Genomic DNA, 22215 nt, shown 5'->3' with positions numbered 1-22215 from the left:
ATTGATAATGTATGATTTAAAACGTGGATTTTATGATGTAATGTCAACTTTATACATTTCTATCCCAGGACCACTCAATTTTCAAATTCTCCAAAAATCTGCTGTGGATTACACAGAATCCCGTACCTTTATCACTGAGTGTATTTACACCGAGTGTAATGTTAACACAGGAGCAGCACAGCGGTCTAAGGTTCGGCATCTCAGTGCAAGTGGCGTCACTACAGACCCTGGTTCAAATCCAGGCTGTATCATAACAGGCCGTGACTGGGAGTCCCATAGGACAGAGCACAATTGGTCTGTGTTAGGGTTTGGCCGGGGTAGGACGTCAATGTAAATAAGAATTTGTTCTGAACTAACTTGCCTAGTTAAATAAAGGTTAAATCTATTTAAAACATGTAGCTTCACTACACCGTTACACTGGCATACAAACTCAGTTGCACAGAGTAGATCATCCATATGACCTTGTCAATAGTGCATTGTGGGTAGTTTAGAAGATTTCCTGAAATAAGTTAATAAATATGTAATTACGCAAAAACATAACTGTTTGTCCTTATAGGTAACCATAAAGTGACTACAACTAGCTTACTAAGTATTTACACTTGTGAGTAAAAACTAATGCTTCCTACACTTTAACTTGTTGTTTTGAAGATAAAATATACATTTTACTCAATTGCGTTACCCACTTCAGTCAGCAGATGGCGGTCTAGGAATGTAAGGTTATGCTGTTATTGTGACGTATGATCTAGTGCACGGAACGCTTCTTTTATTTTATTCTTTTTTATTTACTTTGCAGCAGCAACAGTTAGTCAGACACCTCGATAGCTTGCTAGACAAAAAAAACAAAAGCAGAACCAATAACATCTTTAGACGCTTTAGTGTTTATTGGCCAATGTTTTAAACCCTCTTCTGTCGTCTAGTTAGTTATCCGATTTAATTTCATATTTACGGTGTTGTTATTAGTCAGCTAGCGGGCTGGTTAAGTTAGCATTAGCCGAGCTAACATCCCCGACCATGCGGTCATTATGCTACTCCACTGCTAAAGAAGAGGTGGATATTACAGTAAAACAAGAAGTAGAGGGTGAGGCTGTTACTGTGAAAGAAGAGGAAGACACATTTAGAGTGAAAGAGGAGGAGGATGTTACAGTTAAAGGAGAGGATGATGCAGTTTATGGAGTGAAAGAGGAGGGAGAAATGACTGTTACATCGGAGGAGGAGGAGGGAGAAGAGGAGGAACCTGGATATCTGAGCCCGGTTTCCCAAATGCATCTTAAGGCATCCAATGGTTCTACCGATGAATTTCGCCACAAGACGGTTTTGAGAAACCGTTCCGTGATTAACACTAGTAAGTACTGTCTTAAAAACAGAGGCACAAACTCTGTAGTTGTTGAACTGATGTTTGGTGTTAAAGCGGAAATCTGCAATTGCTACATCCATATTGTGACTTTTTAAGTATTTATTTCTAGCCATTGATTATTGAAGAATATAACACATGCCCTATGAGCTTATTTCAACTGTTGTACCCCATCAGAACCCAGAATAACTTTTTTAACCCTAATGTTTAGAAACGATGTGTTTCAACACTGTATAGCCTCAACATGGTTAAAACTATAATGTTGATATCATGGATGGTCAGTCCTTACATCCATATGTCTGTCTTTGAATTTTGAAAGTAGTTACATTTCTCCAACCCCATCATCATCTTATTACCAAAATAGTGGTGGAATGACAGATTTGTTATTGTTTTAACTGCAGATTGCTGGGTTGTGTGTTTTTTAAGCAGCAGCAAAATGGCTGCCCAGAGGCTTGTTTTGGTAAACATGTGAGGGATGGGGGAAGGAGAAGTGTGACCATTCTCACATTCATAGAGAGAGCTATTGTAGCAACCGTAACCAAACACCTAGCAACCTCATTAAGAAGTTCAGAAATCTTGGCGTAACAGTTATAAGGTGTTGGTTTGACAGTCACTGGACCCAGGTTTGAGTTCAGCTCAGGGCTACCCCCTGAATTCACTACACTATGAATACAATGACTGGTCATGCATGAGGTCATACTGATAGTTTAAGCAGGTTTCTAGGATATTAGTATATTCTAGAATTCATCCATGATGTCAAAATTATAATTTAACCAGGTTTCTAGGCTATATAGTATATTATAGAATTGTCAGTGAAGATTTCCTGTGGGGGTCAAATTGTTAGAGCTGTTGATAAGTCATTGTATAATATCCAGCCAATTTATTTTTATGCCATTTCGTCAATATAGCCTAACCAGAAAAGAGAGAAACTCTTCCTGAACCACCACCACCTGCTGGCCTTCGTAAATTCTGACGTTGCTGGTAATAGGCTACACAAGCAGTCGGCAACCTGCATTTGGAGTGCAAATTATTTTACCTTTTCTACCTATCGGCTTGCCAGTTATGGTTGTCATATGCACATTTTCATGGAACAGTTTAATTTCATTGATAATAGTATCCCAAAATCATTGTCTATCTAAATCTGAATGAAATCTAAAAGTAACTTTTATTGCCATTGACAACTATGTAAAAAAATCCCTACATAAAGCCTACAAATAAAAACATTGCAAATAAATATCCTATAAATCACATGGCCTGTCTATAATGAACTTGAAACATTGTATAAAATATTCTGGGCCCTCAGGTTCCCGCGCCAGTGAGTTTGGGACAGACACAGTTATTTGTGTAAGGGATAAGAAGTAATCAGGTATTTTACAAAGGGCGAGAGCTGGAAATATTTTTCAAATATTTTGTAGAACTATTCTCATTTGCAATTGATTAGACTTTGTTTACTTGTTGTTTGAGGTGAAGAGAAATTAGCTTTGAGAAGCTCCTCAGCTCATTAGTGGTGGTGCGTTAAGACAATCAGAAATACTATCAGACATCCCCAAATAGGCACATTAATAGGCCTACATTTGCGCTCAGGCTAGGTAGACTAGTCCTACTTCTATATGCCTAGTAGGTCTATGTTGTTAGGTTAGGTTAGGGGTCCTACAGTAGGTCTATGTTGTTGTTAGGTGAAGTTATGGGTCCTACAGTAGGTCTCTGTTAGAGGAAGTTATGGGTCCTACAGTAGGTCTGTGTTAGAGGAAGTTATGGGTCCTACAGTAGGTCTATGTTGTTGTTAGGTGAAATTTTGTGCCAATTTGGCAAGCACTTAGTGTACAAACCCTCCTTAATATTTAACCTTAACCCTAATTAATAATTTACCTTAATAATTTGAATAACTCAATCATCGATGTTACTACTATGGGCCTTTAACCATCTGTCTGAATTTGTTGTTCACACAGGAGAGAGACGTGACTATCGTGGATCGTCTTTGGAGCCTCAACAACCTCATGATGCTGATGAGGCAGAGAAGAGTCTCTCCACATTAGAACACCTCAAGAAATACCAGCAGAGACCCACAGGGCAGAGAACTCACTGCTGCTCTGACTGTGGGAAGAGATTCACCTCATCAGCGGGCATTAAAATGCATCAGAGAATCCACACAGGAGAGAAACCTTTTAGCTGTACTCAATGTGGGAAGAGTTTTACTCAATCATCCAGCCTGATGTCACACCAGAGAACACACACAGGAGAGAAACCGTTTAACTGTGATGAATGTGGAAAAAGTTTTACTCGGTCAACTGGTCTGATATCACACCAGAGAACACACACAGGAGAGAAACCTTATAGCTGTGATGAATGTGGGAAGAGATTTGTTACATCTAACAGTCTGACTAAACACCGGAGAACACACACAGGAGAGAAACCATATAGCTGTGCTCAATGTAGGAAGAGCTTTACTGAGTCTAGCAGTCTGACTAAACATCGGAGAACACACACAGGAGAGAAGCCTTATAGTTGTGATGAATGTGGGAAGAGATTTACTGAGTCTGGTTGTCTGACTAAACACCAGAGAACACACACAGGAGAGAAGCCTTTTAGCTGTAATCAATGTGGGAAGAGTTTTACTCAGTCAACTGGCCTGATATCACACCAGAGAACACACACAGGAGAGAAACCTTATAGCTGTGATGAATGTGGGAAGAGATTTGTTGCATCTAACAGTCTGACTAGACACCGGAGAACACACACAGGAGAGAAATCATATAGCTGTGCTCAATGTAGGAAGAGCTTTACTGAGTCCAGCAGTCTGACTAAACATCAGAGAACACACACAGGAGAGAAGCCTTATAGCTGTTATGAATGTGGGAAGAGATTTACTGAGTCTGGCTGTCTGGCTAAACACCAGAGAACACACACAGGAGAGAAGCCTTTTAGCTGTAATCACTGTGGGAAGAGTTTTACTCAGTCAACCAGCCTGAAATCACACCGTAGAACGCACAAAGGAGATAAATCTTATAGCTGTGCTCAATGTGGAAAGAGTTTTACTCTGTTAACCAGCCTGATATCACATCAGAGAAAACATACACAGGAGAGGAATCTTATAGCTGTGCTAAATGCGGGAAGAGTTGTACTACGTCTTGCAAGCGGACTCCACACCATATAACACACACAGGAGAGAAATCTCAGCTGTGAGCAGTGTGACCAGAGATAATCTGATAAAATACCTATGATCAAACATCTGATAATACATACTTGAAGGAGTTGTTTCATGGTATCAATGAAATAATGTCTCAATGTAGAATGTTTTAACATTGTAGTAGGAGTATTTTAATAATGTCACAATGTAGAACTCTAATCGTTTGCCCTTTGTTCTATTGATTTCAACATGATCTGGATATTAGCCTCAGGGGGGAAATCCAGGCTCTGAATTGAAAGAGTACTATTTATGTGACGTAACAAAAATTGACTCTCAAAAAAAGAGTTGTGTTACACTTACCACGTTGGTGACCCACTTGAATCAAAATGCAGCTAGCTGTTTTCTACAGATTGTACTCTAACCAGGGATGTACACATTATTCCCAGATTCCGTGTGGTTTTTCAGCTGTTAGTTTTAACAGGACGTGCAACCTTTATCTCCCTCCTCTCGCACAAATGATTTTAGCAATGAGTTATGACAAATAAGTGTTGTGTTCCTTTGTTTAGCGACCACTAAATTTAAATGCATCACTCCAAAATGTAGCTGACTGTCTTCTGCGGGTTGTCCTCTAACCAGTGAGGTAAAAGATATCTCCCATTTCCATGTGTTTTGTTTAGTTGTGTTAGTTTCAACAGCACGTACAACCTGATTTACCCCCTAATCGATATCAGTGATTTATTGCTGCTTGTCAAAACAACAGCGTTTCTGGTGCTTGTGCAGTTTATAAGGAGCTTGTTTTAAAAAATACAAGTAATATGATTATTGTGTCAGATGTTTGTGTATGCAGTACATTTTATGTTTAGGTTTTTAATATATCACAAACTGTTTCTGCATATTGGTTATTGATTTAACTGTGTACAAACTGTGTTTTATAGCACATTTTATGTTTAGGTTTTGGTTATTGATTTGGACACGTTAAAACTGTGTTTTGACATTGGGCTATCCCACCTAGCAAAATGTAATTAAAAATAAGACTATGCAACCAAATATTTCATATTTACATTTCATGTAACATTTCGTAATCATAATTATTTATGTAACCAACTGACAGTTTTTGGGTACAATTATATTGACATTGTTGCCCTGCTTTTAGAATTTCAGCATTCATTCTCAAGATGTGCCAACCCAAATGTACGAGAGCATGTGGTAAGGACAACTTGGTTGCTGATTGTCTCAAGGGTGAGCAGGCAAAATATTTGTGTTGTGCATTTAACCAGTGGATCAAAATTTATTTTGACACGTTTTTCCGTGTTGGAGATGAGTTTTATCTCTTATTCTTATCTGTATTTTTTTTAAATTGCACTGTTGGTTAGGGGCTCTTAAGTTAGCATTTCACCTTTAGGTCTACCTGTTGTATTCGGCGCATTTGACTAATATAATTTGATTTGAGTTTTGTTTGAACCAAGTGGACGAGAGTTCTAGAAGCTAGTAAGTTTTAGGATTCTATAGTAAGAAAAAGGAGAAAAAATATATACGATTGTATATTATTATTTCGAAATGTGTTTTTTTCTTGTTTTAATTGTTGACAGCCAGTAGACATCATGTTTATATTATAGAAGGTGAAGCATTGTAATTGATTATGTGAAATGGAAGTTGTTTTCTAGTCCGTTGTTCAACTGAAATGTGTCTTGGGCACACTGGTTGGTGTTACCTCGTTAGTCAGTATGTGTTACACCCTGTGTTGGCTTGTCCATCTCGTTAGTGGGAAGGTGTTTCACCTGAGCTGGTCCAGGTTCTATTTAAGAGTGTCTGGCCCAGTGCTCCAGTCATCTTGATAGATAGATTGATTGATAGATGTGGAGAGGCAACACCTTTAGTTGCGCCACCTTTTGGGTTTGCTTCCTGTTTTTAACTTTTTCTTGTTTTTTTGGAATGGATGAAGAGGTGAGGGCCTTTCTGGGGAGATATATGGACAATGTCTCCTCAGCGAGGTACCTCAGGGACTCCCTGGGTTTCTGGAACGGAAAGAGAGGTTCAGGCGTTACTCAGGGAGTCCCCGAAGAGTGTGGATGGCTACCTCCATCCTCCGGCGATGTTCTCCCTGGGGGCTGACAGGGGAACACTCTACTATGTACGTCAGCCCCCGTTCTGCAGGCGTTGTATGGCCTACGGCCATACCCTGACCTCGTGCAGTAACAAGAAATGTCGGTTTTGTGGGTCGGAAGAGCACGAGGCCAGGGAGTGTGACGAGCCCAAGGCTTGCCACGGGTGTGGCTCCAGAGAACACCTGTGGCGTGATTGCCTGGCTCGCCACAGGTCATACGCGTCTGCAGCTGGGGGGGAGCGGGGGATGGGGGGAGAAAAGAAAGGATGCGTGCGGATTGTACAGTTGGCGCAGGGGAAAGGATGGAGAAGGACGAAGAAGGGAAGAAGGAAGAGGCGAAAAGAAAGAGGAGAGAAGATGGAAAGAAGGAAAAAGAAGGAGAGATTTAAAAAGAAGGTGGAAGAACGTGGAGGAGCAGAGAAGAGGGAGAAGGGGACAGTGGTATGAGAAGGAGTGGAAGAGGGAACGGGGACAGTGACGGAGGGGAGGGGGTGGGATGGGGGGGAAGGAGTGGGGGGACAGCCTGCCAGGCTTCCTCGAGGTTGAAATGAGGGATTTGGTGGAGGAGTTAGCGGGGATGGGACGTTGTGTCTCCCCGCTACCTCCTTCACCAAAGAAGAAAGGGATGAAGAGGGGGACCTTGGCAGGAAGTGAGAGGGAGGGGGGTGTGGAGGGGGAGGGGGGGGCTAAGAGAGTGGCGGGGGGGTAATCTGTCCTCCCGGTTTGCCTCAGCCCCTGGCATTTTAGTGGATGACTCCAGTGAGGGGTCGGTGGGCTGTTTGTTAGAGGGATCCCAACTCCTGTTTGAGGAGATGGGGTCCCCTACATGCAGCCCCGAGGCAAATAGGGAGGGGGGATGGTGGGTGGGGAGGGAGGACCCAACACACTGCCTGGGTCATGGGTTGGGATGGAGGACGGGGGGCGTCAGGAGAGGAGAGGACGTCCCCGCCGGTGGAGATGGACCAGGGGAGCATCGGGTGAGTCTCCTGTTTTTTCTTTGGTTTTTTATTTTTTTATTTGTTGTTAATAATTAAATGAATAGTTCTGTTTCTTTTTTTAGTCTAAATGTTAGGGGGTTAAGGAATAATGTTAAAAGGAGGGCGTTTTTTTGTTATTTAGAGGGTGTGGGGTTTGATTTCTGTTTTTTACAGGAGGTTCACCTGAGGGATGGTGGGGATGTGTGTAGATTTAAGAGGGAGTGGAATAAGGGGGAATCTTTTTTGGGCATAGGAGGGGGGCACTCAACAGGAGTAGGGATTTTGTGTGGGCATAGAGAGGTTAAAATAGAGAACACTTTTGTAATAATGCAGGGTAGAGTTTTGGGGATAGATGTTAAGTTTAGAGAAGCTAGATATAGGTTAATTGGGGTGTATGGGCCACAGGTGGCGGCAGACAGGAGGGAGATGGTGGACTGTCTGGCGCCCCTGTGTGTTACAAACAGGCACTTGGTGATAGGAGGAGACTTTAATATAGATTTAGGGGTAGGCGGTGATAGCAGTGCAGGTGCCATCTCTGGGCTAATGGCTTGCCATGGTCTGGTTGATGGTGGCCTGCACACTACTTTGGCAATGGTTGGTCCTACATGGCGCAACTCCAGGGGGGTTGCGCGGAGGCTCGACTACATTTTTGTATCCAGGTTTTTGGGTCAGTTGTCTGGGCGGCTGGTGCCTGTTTTCTTCACGGATCACGACGGGGTGTTCCTGCAGGTGTGGTCGCCAGTCTTCCTCTTCGGTAGGGGGTACTGGAAGTTAGATCGGGATATACTGGAGGAGCAGGCTTTCGTTGACACATTTTTTTGTTTCTTTCGGAGGCTTGACGGCCTCCGGTCCATGTGCGAGGGGGTGTTAGAGTGGTGGGATTTAGTTAAGGTGAGGATTAGGGCTTTTATAATAGGATATTGTAGAAGGAAAAAAAGGGAGGAAAGGAGGGAGGTGGATCGTATCCAAAGGTTAATTGAACTCGAGTACGAGGCAGGCAATCTCGGCGGGTCGATTGACTGGGAGAGATCTGCAACCCTAAAGGCGCAGCTCAGGGAGCTGCAGGAGCAGAAGGCTCGAGCTTTCCTGGAGCGTGCGCATAGTGGCTTTCTAGAACATAATGAGACTTGTTCCGCTATGTTCTTTAAGTCGGTTAGGGCCAGGCAGAGTAGGAAGGTAATGCATGGCGTTAGAAAAGAAGATGGTAGTATAGTTAGAAAACCAGAGGAAATGGTCAGGGAGACAACTGATCATTTCCGAGGGTTTTTTAAAGAAAGGGAGATAGATGTAGAGCAGGGAAACGTGTTTTTAGAACACTTGTCCCGGCGGCTGCCGGAGGACATTAGAGACGTGATGGAGGCCCAGATCTCACTAGAAGAGGTTGAGAGCGCTCTTAGGAGGATGGGAAAAGGGAAGGTGCCTGGGATGGATGGGCTGCCGGCTGAGTTTTACCTCAAGTTTTGGGGTATACTTGGTCCAGTGGTCCTCGAAGTCTTGAAGGCCATCCTTGAGACGGGGGTCCCAGGGGATCAATGGCTGTTGGTGTGCTGTCACTTCTTTATAAGAAGGGGGAAGCAACTGACCTTGGCAACTGGCGGCCGTTGACCATGCTGTGTGTAGACTACAAGATTCTTGCAAAGGTTTTAGCAGACCGGTTGCGCACAGCCCTTCCCTACGTCGTCCATGAGGATCAGACGTGCGGGGCAGAGGGCCGCTCAATAAGATGGAACCTACAGTTGATCAGGGACTCCATCGCCTGGGTTGAAGATAGAGGGCTGCCTTTAATGGTAGCAGCGCTAGATCAGGCGAAAGCCTTTGATCGCGTGAATAGATCTTTTCTATTCAGGGTGTTGGGTAGATTAGGATTTGGGGAGAAGTTTATAGGATGGATCCGTACATTATATGTCGGAGCGGGGTGTCGAGTTAGTGTAAATAGTCACTTAGGTGACGTTTTTGACCTCTCGTCTGGGGTCAGGCAGGGATGCCCACTCTCGGCCCTCCTCTTTGTACTGTACATGGAGCCTCTGGGGGCTGCCATTAGGGCAGACACAGGGGTGGAGGGCTTGTTGATCCCTGGGAGCGGTGGGCTGCGTGTTAAGATGACGCAGTACGCCGACGACACTTCCTTGCTGTTATGTAAGGACTCGTGCCTGACAAGGTCCCTTGCCATCATTGGGGATTTCACCCAAGCGTCGGGGGCAGTTCTGAATCATGCAAAATCTTCCGTTAAGTATTTCGGAAGATGGCGCGGTAGGACGGATGTGCCCGGGGGGTTATCTCTCTGTGAAGGGGCCCTGAGGATTCTCGGGGTCCATTTTGAGACCTCTGGCTCAGCGACGCTAAACTGGAACATGCGTATCGCAGTGGTACAGAGGAAGCTAGCAATGTGGAAGGCTAGGTATTTATCTTTAATGGGCAAAGTCCTGGTCCTAAAGGTGGATGTGTTGCCGTCTCTTTTGTATTTGGCATACATCTACCCATTGCCGGCTTGTCTGAGGAGGCCTCTAGTGAGGCTTGTGTTTCAGTTTATGTGGAGTGGCAGGTGCGAGTTGGTTCGCCAGGGCACGCATGATCTGTCCCATCGGGGAGGGAGGTAGGGAGTCCTGTGCCTGTAGCGGGCATCTCGTCAGTGGTCTGGGAGGGAGTGCAGGCGCGGGGCCTGGAAAACTGGCTCAAGGACCTGAATTGGTTGGGCCTCCATAAGTGCTTGCCGGTATTTTCCATCTTGTACCGGTATAGTGTGGTGCGATCCCCCACCTGTCCAAGATCTGCTTGTGGCAGGGAGGAGACTGTGCGCCATGCCTTCTGGGACTGTGCCTGTGCCGGACTAGTATGGGCTAGGGCACGGGTGATGCTAGGTGTGGTTAGGAGGGATTTTGTTTTGACATGGGCTAGGCTAGAGAGAGGCGTAGGGAGAGCAAAGGGAACGGATAGGGACAGGTTTCTGCTCTGGTTTCTCATGAGTCTCTTTAAAAAGGGACTGTGGGAAGCCAGGCAGAATTTAGTCAAGACAGGGAGAGATTGGGGGGTGGAAGGGATAGTGAGAAGGGTGGAAGGTGATTTGAGGGGGAGGATGAAGAGGGAGGAGAGGAAGTGGGGGAAGCATGCGGCACGGGAGAGGTGGAAAGGGGGTTTAGGGCTGGGAGTGTTAGAGTGAGTTTGGTAAGGGGATAGATTAGGGAAGGGGAGATAGGGAAAGGGTTAGGTATTGGTTAGGTATGACGGGGAGGGACGATGCTCCCCTGAGGTTTGTTTTTGTTTGATGTTTTTGTAAATAGAATTAATTAAGAATGAATGAGAATTATGATTTTGTAATAGTATGAATGGTATTGATTGTAATAAATTATTTTAACCACCTTTGTTTTGGTTTTAGTTTTTCTTCTGTTTGCCTCTTCTTTGGCAGATTTAGTGGGTCTCATGGTGGGTGAATTTTGTGTCCCAGTTGTTACTTGTCAACTTTCAGTGGACACTGAGAGCAAAACGGCAACATTATGTTATAATACTTTTATTTGCTCAAATGGTTGTTTTATGCAACAGCATAGAGGGTTCTTAGAACTATTGTGCCTGTGTGTTCTACTGAAGATGGGCCTCTGGGAGACTGACAGGAAATTTACAATGTCTTTTGGGTGATAAAACCTAAAGGGAACGCATTCCAGAGCATGAGTTAATGTTTCTGTTCTATATGGTACCAGGGAGAGATGACCCCAGGACCAGACCCCTGGACTCTACACAAAAAGTAGTGCTTTTACAGCAGATTCTCTGCTGAGAATTATAAGTATCTTTCATACAAAGCTTAACCTTGTGACACTTTCTACATGTCTATTGTTGGTCATGTAGGTTGTATCTTGGCTATAAAAGACCTTTGTACTTTTGTGTCATGGCTCTCAATTAATCATCTGGGGGGGAGTTGTTGACCCCCCCATCACGGGGCGGCAAGGTAGCCTAGTGGTTAGAGCGTTGGACTGGTAACCAGGTTGCAAGTTCAAATCCCCGAGCTGACAAGGTACAAATCTGTCGTTCTGCCCCTGAACAGGCAGATAACCCACTGTTCCTAGGCCGTCATTGAAAATAAGAATTTGTTCTTTAATTTTTTTTTCAAATTAAATCATTATCGTAGAGACTCAATTGATTCACTTCATATGTGTGCGTTGTATTGATCTGCTCCCTTATAAGTGAATAAATATTTAAATTTAACTCTGACTTGTGATAAGTTTGTTTCCTCATTTGATATTAAAGAATTTAACCACATTTGGGGATGTGAATCTTCACTTGGTGAAGTAGAGCCACCTTTCACTTTAGTTGAGCCACCTTTTTGGTTTGCTTCCTGTCTAAGTTTGCTGTGGGTTTTTATTTAGTTTGACTCTTGGACAGATTTAGTGGGTCTCATGGTGGGTGTCTTTTAGGTCCCAGTTGTTACTTGTCAACTTTCAGTGGACACCCCCATAGTGTCTTTCAGAACCCCTCCTAAAAACGATCTTATATTTTGGGTCGGATGTTGCATCCAATTAATTTTGTAATCAATGGCATTTCCTTAGAATGCTCATTAGTCTTTCAGTTATTATTCTGTTTTTTTATCCTCTTATGTATGTTGTGTACTAAATATTTCTGCTTATTTTTTATTGTTTTTTAATGTGAAGCAATTGTGTTGCATCCATGTCTGAAATGTGCTGTATAAATAAAGCTTGATTTGATTTCAACAAATGAACGACCAATCAACAGACTCTTGGTCCCTCTTAGTATGAAAATCAGTATCAATCCCATGTCAAAGGATTCAACTACTGAAAACAAACAAATGGATCAACCAGATCAATCCCACTTTTCAAGCCTGCTGAAGGTGTGGTGGAGTGGTAAACACCACCCCCGTCTCTACCGGGGCTTGAGGTGGTCTCCCACAGCTCTGCTAATGTCATGTTCTGTGGCCTTGCCATTCCATTTCTTGACTGCCCCTGCAACACATTTAGTCATATTATATAAAACTCTCAAAGTAATGGATATGAAGCATCTACAGCCTCAGTTACACATGGCACATATATGTGACTTCTGTCATCTGATCACTCCAAGCTGCATTGGGTCTGGATGCACAAAAGTCACAATGTGCTACATTAGGTTTAGATCTGCCATCCAACACGGAAGCCAGCCGCACCAATGTGTCGGAGGAAACAATGGTGCACCTGGCAATCTTGGTTAGCGCACACTGCGCACGGCCCGCCACAGGAGTCGCTGATGTGCGATGAGACAAGGATATCCCTACCGGCCAAACCCTCCCTAACCCGGACGACGCTAGGCCAATTGTGCATCGCCCCATGGACTTCCCAGTCGCGGCCGGTTACAACAGAGCCTGGGCGCGAACCCAGAGTCTCTGGTGGCACTTAACCACGGCGCCACCCAGGTCATCAACCCAACTTAACCTTTTTAATAACTGTTGTTGCATCCAAACTTGTCACCATCGTTTTCAATTGAAATTGCGAAGTTCCCGGAAGAAGTCCAGCAACAGCCGAAAGGGGTGAGAAATTACACCAATATCAGTGGACAATTTGCACTAATGTAAATAAACATAGATGATGGAACATATTCCCTTTTGCTTACGTGATGAACCGCTAAGGGGACATAAATATTTACCATCTAAACCATGTGTGACCTCTCACCTCTCTGGCTGTAGAAGTGTTCTTCATATCCGGTCCCTCAACATCTCTCTGACTGAGCTCCACCCTCACTGGGTCTTCAGGAGGGATGGAAGGAGGAATGGATCAGTCAGTCAATAAAGTGTAGAGCTGATGTCTATGCTGTCTGACAGAATCACTGTTTTAGTCGTTCATTAAAGTAAATAAGTCTTTGTGACTGCTGAATACCAACTATCAATCACTTAGATCATGTATTTTCAGGTAGAGATACATCCTTGGGACGTCCCTAGCCCATTGAAGTTGACATTTAAAATTGTTAAGGTAGGGGTTGAGGTTAGGGTTTAGGGTAGGGATCTCCCAATGATCCAAGATAGCACTGACCATCGTGCATTCTTCTGTCTCTTTTACATAGCGGGTGTAAAATAAACAGACCAGACAAGTAGGCATGCAATGCATTATGGCCAATGTTGGGGCGGCAGGGTAGCCTAGTGGTTAGAGTGTTGGACTAGTAACCGGAAGGTTGCGAGTTCAAACCCCTGAGCTGACAAGGTACAAATCTGTCATTCTGCCCCTGAACAGGCAGTTAACCCACTGTTCCCAGGCCATCATTGAAAATAAGAATTTGGTCTTAACTGACTTGCCTGGTTAAATAAAGGTAAAAAAAAAAAAAATGTAGTTCAATTATACCAATGGCTGATGAAACATATTCCCTTTTTTTTCTTCCTTTATTTAAATTGACAAGTCAGTTAAGAACAAATTCTTATTTACAATGACGGCCTAGGAACAGTACCTTCCTAGACAATGTGCTGGACGGTAATTATTTATGTGGCCCATGGACCCTGTGTAACTTTACGAGAAAAAAAATTAACTTTTCTCCACAGACTGCAGGCGACAGGCTCAGGACACTGTTGATTGGCTGTCAGACAAGGTTCCTTACACTGCTAGCTGGTAGGACTGCTTTTCTGGATTATACTATAGCTGAGATCCCAATACCCATGTAAACATAGCTTACTGGAAGATCAATGAGGCTCGATCCCAATACCTGTGTAGACATAGCTTACTGGCAGTTGTCTGACTATTATATTATTATTTAATGAAAGAAATGTAAAAATTCACTTTTTGTCTGGAAATAAAATAAACATGTATCTGCTTTACCCACTCCAGTCAACAGATGGCGATGTGCGTCTTTCAGACGATGCTATCAGCGTGACATATGATCTTGGAAAGTCTACACATTCTAGTTATCATGGAATTCTTGTGCAATTTAAATGTTTAAATATGAAATGTAATTTTAGCTTCTAAATGAGAGAACTGTTTTCATTAAGTGAACTGGGCTCAATCAGTGGCCACGCCCAAGTGAACAGACATTGGTTGAGAACTATGAAACACGCCCTTCTCCCCTACTACAAAAGTCCGTTGACGGAAGTCAACCTCATGTTCCAGATGAAGTGTCCATACGTTTAAAAGGGGTAATTTCAACCCTGGCGGTGACGATCACCACGCTGGAAGGATGAATTTCGACAACACCAGCCAGAATATATTACAAGCTGCGTCGAGGCAACTTGGTAAGAACTTTGAACTCTTATTCACTGAAGAAGAAGTGACATCCTAGATGTTGAGTTATCAGCTGCAGCTGTAAACGTACGTGGCCTAGGAAAGGACAGACAATCTCCTGAGAACGACAGGGTACAACGTATCTGTTCTATGACACTACGACCAGGCAGATTCTACAAGGGACGAGGGCGATCTCTGCTGGGCAAACCAGTCTTCCATCTTCGACCCGTCATGACACAGGTACAAGAATGTCAATATACTTGTATAATATTCTACAGGAAGGCCGTCCAGACCAGGTGATTTCACTGCTTTCATAGATAAAATGGCATCTCTAACCTCCTCTTCTGTTATAGTCCAGTCCAGGTCCTCTACCTGGCTATCTGATAATCTAGGTAATTCTATACCAGACAAAGAAGTGCCATATCTATGGGGCTCGCTGAACAGGAGGATGTATATACATCTTCATAATAACATTAAAACACGCTGTCAATCTCTTTGGATGAGGTCAACATCTAGTGTCCTTCTCAATGGCTGGAGATACGTTCCAAGTGTTCTGCATTTCTAGTTGTCTTGCTAGTAGCCTGCCTGTCTTCTCACCTCTCTCATTAAACTGGTTCTAGGTCTAAACAGAGCATATTCTGCCTTTTTTGTTATACGTTTCCTGCATCTGAAATGTGAATTTGCAGGCAGTTTTGAAATGTGCGATCTGTGAAATGTTCAAATCCCTTTCCAGACCACATCTCTGTTTCTAGTCTTTTCACTGCTTCAGACCTTCTCTCTTCTTTCTGGAGGCATGTTATTTCCCCTCTAATACACCAGAGGCTAACATAATACATGTTATTGTCACGTTCTGACCTTTACTTCCTTTGTTTTGTCATTATTTAGTATGGTCAGGGCGTGAGTTGGGGTGGGCAGTCTATGTTTGGTTTTCTATGATTTGGGTATTTCTATGTTTCGGCCAAGTATGGTTCTCAATCAGAGGCAGGTGTCATTAGTTGTCTCTGATTGAGAATCATACTTAGGTAGCCTGGGTTTCACTGTGTGTTTGTGGGTGATTGTTTCTGTCTCTGTGTTTGCACCAGATAGGGCTGTTTAGGTTTTCTCACGTTTATTGTTTTGTTAGTCTATTCATGTATAGTTTTCTTCATTAAAGAACCATGAATAGAAACCACGCTGCATTTTGGTCCGCCTCTCCTTCACCACAAGAAAACCGTTACAGTGATAGAGGTTCCCAGACTGTGTTATTTTCCCTCTAATACACCAGAGCCATAATACATGTTATAGAGGTTCCCACACTGTTATTTCCCCTCGAATACACCAGAGCCATAATGCATGTTATAGAGATTCCCACACTGTGTTATTTTCCCCTCTAATACACCAGAGCCCACCGTAATACATGCTTTAGAGGTTCCCCACACTGTGGAAATCCTTTCAGTTGAGCCCATCTGCTAGTGACTGGCTAAATATCTAATCTTGTAATAGCATGGTGTTGAGTCTAAATATAGGTTTTATCATGTGGAGGTTTCATTCATGTCTCTATTTAATTCAATAATTGGTTTGTTTTTGCCTGGATAGAGACCAGACTCTCCTTCTGACAGCAGGAAGAATCCTTCAGGGGAACCAGACCCTGAGACGTCCAAACCAGCAGGACGACAACACTGCTCCCAGTGTGGAAAGAGTTTTACTCAGTTAGGGAGCCTGAGAACACATAAGAGAACACACACTGGAGAGAAGCCTTACCACTGTTCTCAATGTGGAATGACGTTTACCCAGTTAGGGAGCCTGCAAATGCATGAAATCAAATCAAATTAATTCTATTTGTTACATACACATGGTTAGCAGATGTTAATGCGAGTGTAGCGAAATGCTTGTGCTTCTAGCTCCGACAATGCAGTAATAACCAACGAGTAATCTAACTAACATACAGTGCCTTGCGAAGGTATTCGGCCCCCTTGAACTTTGCGACCTTTTGCCACATTTCAGGCTTCAAACATAAAGATATAACACTGTATTTTTTTGTGAAGAATCAACAACAAGTGGGACACAATCATGAAGTGGAACGACATTTATTGGATATTTCAAACTTTTTTAACAAATCAAAAACTGAAAAATTGGGCGTGCAAAATTATTCAGCCTCCTTAAGTTAATACTTTGTAGCGCCACCTTTTGCTGCGATTACAGCTGTAAGTCGCTTGGGGTATGTCGCTATCAGTTTTGCACATTGAGAGACTGGATTTTTTTCCCATTCCTCCTTGCAAAACAGCTCGAGCTCAGTGAGGTTGGATGGAGAGCATTTGTGTACAGCAGTTTTCAGTTATTTCCACAGATTCTCGATTGGATTCAGGTCTGGACTTTGACTTGGCCAATCTAACACCTGGATATGTTTATTTTTGAACCATTCCATTGTAGATTTTGCTTTATGTTTTGGATCATTGTCTTGTTGGAAGACAAATCTCCGTCCCAGTCTCAGGTCTTTTGCAGACTCCATCAGGTTTTCTTCCAGAATGGTCCTGTATTTGGCTCCATCCATCTTCCCATCAATTTTAACCATCTTCCCTGTCCCTGCTGAAGAAAAGCAGGCCCAAACCATGATGCTGCCACCACCATGTTTGACAGTGGGTATGGTGTGTTCAGGGTGATGCGCAGTGTTGCTTTTACACCAAACATAACGTTTTGCATTGTTGCCAAAAAGTTCAATTTTGGTTTCATCTGACCAGAGCACCTTCTTCCACATGTTTGGTGTGTCTCCCAGGTGGCTTGTGGCAAACGTTAAACAACACTTTTTATGGATATCTTTAAGAAATGGCTTTCTTCTTGCCACTCTTCCATAAAGGCTAGATTTGTGCAATATACGACTGATTGTTGTCCTATGGACAGAGTCTCCCACCTCAGCTGTAGATCTCTGCAGTTCATCCAGAGTGATCATGGGCCTCTTGGCTGCATATCTGATTAGTCTTCTCCTTGTATGAGTTGAAAGTTTAGAGGGACGGCCAGGTCTTGGTAGATTTGCAGTGGTCTGATACTCCTTCCATTTCAATATTATCGCTTGCACAGTGCTCCTTGGGATGTTTAAAGCTTGGGAAATCTTTTTGTATCCAAATCCGGCTTTAAACTTCTTCACAACAGTATCTCGGACCTGCCTGGTGTGTTCCTTGTTCTTCATGATGCTCTCTGCGCTTTTAACAGACCTCTGAGACTATCACAGTGCAGATGCATTTATACGGAGACTTGATTACACACAGGTGGATTGTATTTATCATCATTAGTCATTTAGGTCAACATTGGATCATTCAGAGATCCTCACTGAACTTCTGGAGAGAGTTTGCTGCACTGAAAGTAAAGGGGCTGAATAATTTTGCACGCCCAATCTTTCAGTTTTTGATTTGTTAAAAAAGTTTGAAATATCCAATAAATGTCGTTCCACTTCATGATTGTGTCCCACTTGTTGTTGATTCTTCACAAAAAAATACAGTTTTATATCTTTATGTTTGAAGCCTGAAATGTGGCAAAAGGTCGCAAAGTTCAAGGGGGCCGAATACTTTCGCAAGGCACTGTATATGAATGAGTGATGGAACAGAGCGGCATAGGCAAGATGCAGTAGATGGTATCGAGTACAGTATATACATATGAGATTAGTAATGTAGGGTATGTAAACAAAGTGGCATAGTTCAAAGTGGCTCGTGATACATGTATTACATAAAGATGCAGTAGATGATATAGAGTACAGTATATACGTATTGATGAGATGAATAATGTAGGGTATGTAAACATTATATTAAGTACCATTGTTTTAAAGTGGCTAGTGATATATTTTCCATCAATTCCCATTATTAAAGTGGCTGGAGTTGAGTCAGTGTGTTGGCAGCAGCCACTCAATGTTAGTGGTGGCTGTTTAACAGTCTGATGGCCTTGAGATAGAAGCTGTTTTTCAATCTCCCGGTCCCAGCTTTGATGCACCTGTACTGTCCTTGCCTTCTGGATGATAGCGGGGTGAACAGGCAGTGGCTCGGGTGGTTGTTGTCCTTGATGATCTTTGGGGATGTTATTCGAAAACATAATGTTAACTTTCACTGCAATGCGGATGACACACAGCTGTACATTTCAATGAAGCATGGTGAAGCCCCAAAATTGCCCTTGCTAGAAGAATGTGTTTCAGACATAAGGAAGTGGATGGCTGCAAACTTTCTACTTTTAAACTCGGACAAAACAGAGATGCTTGTTCTAGGTCCCAAGAAACAAAGAGATCTTCTGTTGAATCTGACAATTAATCTTAATGGTTGTACAGTCGTCTCAAATAACACTGTGAAGGACCTCGGCGTTACTCTGGACCCTGATCTCTCTTTTGAAGAACATATCAAGACCATTTCAAGGACAGCTTTTTTCCATCTACGTAACATTGCAAAAATCAGAAACTTTCTGTCCAAAAATGATGCAGAAAAATTAATCCATGCTTTTGTCACTTCTAGGTTAGACTACTGCAATGCTCTACTTTCCGGCTACCCGGATAAAGCACTAAATAAACTTCAGTTAGTGCTAAATACGGCTGCTAGAATCCTGACTAGAACCAAAAAAATTGATCATATTACTCCAGTGCTAGCCTCCCTACACTGGCTTCCTATCAAAGCATAGGCTGAATTCAAGATTTTACTGCTAACCTACAAAGCATTACATGGGCTTGCTCCTACCTATCTCTCTGATTTGGTCCTGCCGTACATACCTACACGTACGCTACGGTCACAAGACGCAGGCCTCCTAATTGTCCCTAGAATTTCTAAGCAAACAGCTGGAGGCAGGGCTTTCTCATATAGAGCTCCATTTTTATGGAACGGTCTGCCTACCCATGTCAGAGACGCAAACTCGGTCTCAACCTTTAAGTCTTTACTGAAGACTCATCTCTTCAGTGGGTACTATGATTGAGTGTAGTCTGGCCCAGGAGTGGGAAGGTGAACGGAAAGGCTCTGGAGCAACGAACCACCCTTGCTGTCTCTGCCTGGCCGGTTCCCCTCTTTCCACTGGGATTCTCTGGCTCTAACCCTATTACAGGGGCTGAGTCACTGGCTTACTGGGGCTCTCTCATGCCGTCCCTGGAAGGGGTGCGTCACCTGAGTGGGTTGATTCACTGATGTGGTCATCATGTCTGGGTTGGCACCCCCCCTTGGGTTGTTTGGCAAAGTGGGTGGGCCCTGTTTGGCCCTGTCCGGGGGTGTCCTCGGATGGGGCCACAGTGTCTCCTGACCCCTCCTGTCTCAGCCTCCAGTATTTATGCTGCAGTAGTTTATGTGTCGGGGGGCTGGGGTCAGTTTGTTATATCTGGAGTACTTCTCCTGTCCAATTCGGTGTCCTGTGTGAATCTAAGTGTGCGTTCTCTAATTCTCTCCTTCTCTCTCTCGGAGGACCTGAGCCCTAAGACCATGCCCCAGGACTACCTGACACGATGACTCCTTGCTGTCCCCAGTCCACCTGGCCGTGCTGCTGCTCCAGTTTCAACTGTTCTGCCTTATTATTATTCGACCATGCTGGTCATTTATGAACATTTGAACATCTTGGCCATGTTCTGTTATAATCTCTACCCGGCACAGCCAGAAGAGGACTGGCCACCCCACATAGCCTGGTTCCTCTCTAGGTTTCTTCCTAGGTTTTGGCCTTTCTAGGGAGTTTTTCCTAACCACCGTGCTTCTACACCTGCATTGCTTGCTGTTTGGGGTTTTAGGCTGGGTTTCTGTACAGCACTTTGAGATATCAGCTGATGTACGAAGGGCTATATAAATAAATTTGATTTGATTTATGGCCTTCCTGTGACATCGGGTGGTGTAGGTGTCCTGGAGGGCAGGTAGTTTGTCCCCGGTGATGCTTTGTGCAGACCTCACTACCCTCTGGAGAGCCTTACGATTGTGGGCGGAGCAGTTTCCATACCAGGCGGTGATACAGCCCGACAGGATGCTCTCGATTGTGCATCTGTAGAAGTTTGTGAGTGCTTTTGGTGACAACCCGAATTACTTCAGCCTCCTGAGGTTGAAGAGGCGCTACTGCGCCTTCTTCACGATGCTGTCTGTGTGGGTGGACCAATTCAGTTTGTCTGTGATGTGTACGCCGAGGAACTTAAAACTTACCACCCTCTCCACTACTGTCCCATCGATGTGGATAGGGGGGTGCTCCATCTGCTGTTTCCTGAAGTCCACAATCATCTCCTTAGTTTTGTTGACGTTGAGTGTGAGGTTATTTTCCTGACACCACACTCCAAGGGCGCTCACCTCCTCCCTGTAGGCCGTCTCGTCATTGTTGGTAATCAAGCCTACCACTGTCGTGTTGTCCGCAAACTTGATGATTGAGTTGGAGTTGTGCGTGGTCACGCAGTCGTGGGTAAACAGGGAGTACAGGAGAGGGCTCAGAACGCACCCTTGTGGGGCCCCAGTGTTGAGGATCAGCGGGGTGGAGATGTTGTTACCTACCCTCACCACTTGGGGGCGGCCCATCAGGAAGTCCAGTACCCAGTTGCACAGAGAGGGTTCAAGACCCAGGGTCTCAAGCTTGATGACGAGTTTGGAGGGTACTATGGTGTTAAATGCGAGTTGTTGTCGATGAACAGCATTCTCACATAGGTATTCCTCTTGTCCAGATGGGTAATGGCAGTCAGTGTGCAGTGTGATTGAGATTGCATCGTCTGTGGACCACACAGGGGAAAAACTTTTCCAATGTTCCCATTGTGGAAACAGTTGTACCCAGGTAAGAAACCTGTATGAGAGGACACACACAGAAAAAAAGACGTACCACTGCTCCCACTGTGGAAAGAGATTTACCCAGTTAAGGTACCTGAAAGAGCATGAAAGAATACATGCAAATACGCAGGAGGAGAAGACATACCACTGCTCTCATTGTGGAAAGACATTTTCCCAGTCAGAGGACCTGAAAACACAAGAGAGAATAGGGAGGCTGTGTTCTGACTTGTGTTTTTGACTGAGAATGTGTGTTTTTGTTTGGGCTGTCAGACTTGAGATAACTTTGTGTAATGTTAGAGCACTATTTTTTAATTGCGAATAATCCATTGTCTGAAAGCGTTGAAAATACACTGAAAGCATCCAAAATACATCCTATATACCGCTAAAATCTACAATGCCATGTAAAAATAAGATGACATGGAGGTTAAATAAGGTGTGCTTTATCAATTTAACATATTTCGACACATCCACTGTGGGGCGCTGTAGAGTCATAATATCCATAACAACTACAGGTCAAACAGGGAAATCGTTCACATCGTTTTTCCACCATTAATTTTTCCCCACGGGGCTGTGTTTTGTTTAGGGTTACCCTGGTGTGACGTTTTAATAACCATGTAAATCTCCCTAGGACAAGGTGACTGAGTGCACACCGTGTGTTTGTGAATGTATTTTAATGTTTTTAATATTGTATAACTGCCTTTATTTTGCTGGACCCCAGGAAGAGTAGCTGCTGCCTTGGCAGGAACTAATGGGGATCCTTTATTC

At 43.7% G+C, this 22215-nt stretch overlaps 1 protein-coding gene and 1 pseudogene across 1 annotated transcript in view; both read left to right on the top strand.

The window, feature by feature from the left end:
• Window positions 1-792: 792 nt before the first annotated feature.
• LOC135521790 (zinc finger protein 239-like) lies at window positions 793-4234 on the top strand (annotated as a pseudogene).
• Window positions 4235-7498: 3264 nt separating this feature from the next.
• LOC135520260 (uncharacterized) overlaps window positions 7499-22215 on the top strand; it is a 131847-nt gene continuing 117130 nt past the window's right edge. Inside the window, exon 1 of the mRNA XM_064945675.1 lies at window positions 7499-7559. The gene's annotated coding sequence lies outside the window, so the exon portion shown is untranslated. The remainder of the gene's footprint in view (window positions 7560-22215) is intronic.

This window comes from Oncorhynchus masou, chromosome 4, assembly GCF_036934945.1.
Source record: "Oncorhynchus masou masou isolate Uvic2021 chromosome 4, UVic_Omas_1.1, whole genome shotgun sequence".
Classification (NCBI taxonomy): Eukaryota; Metazoa; Chordata; class Actinopteri; order Salmoniformes; family Salmonidae; genus Oncorhynchus; species Oncorhynchus masou.
Note: the sequence above shows the minus strand (reverse complement) of the source record. Positions and strands in the feature narration are given on the sequence as shown.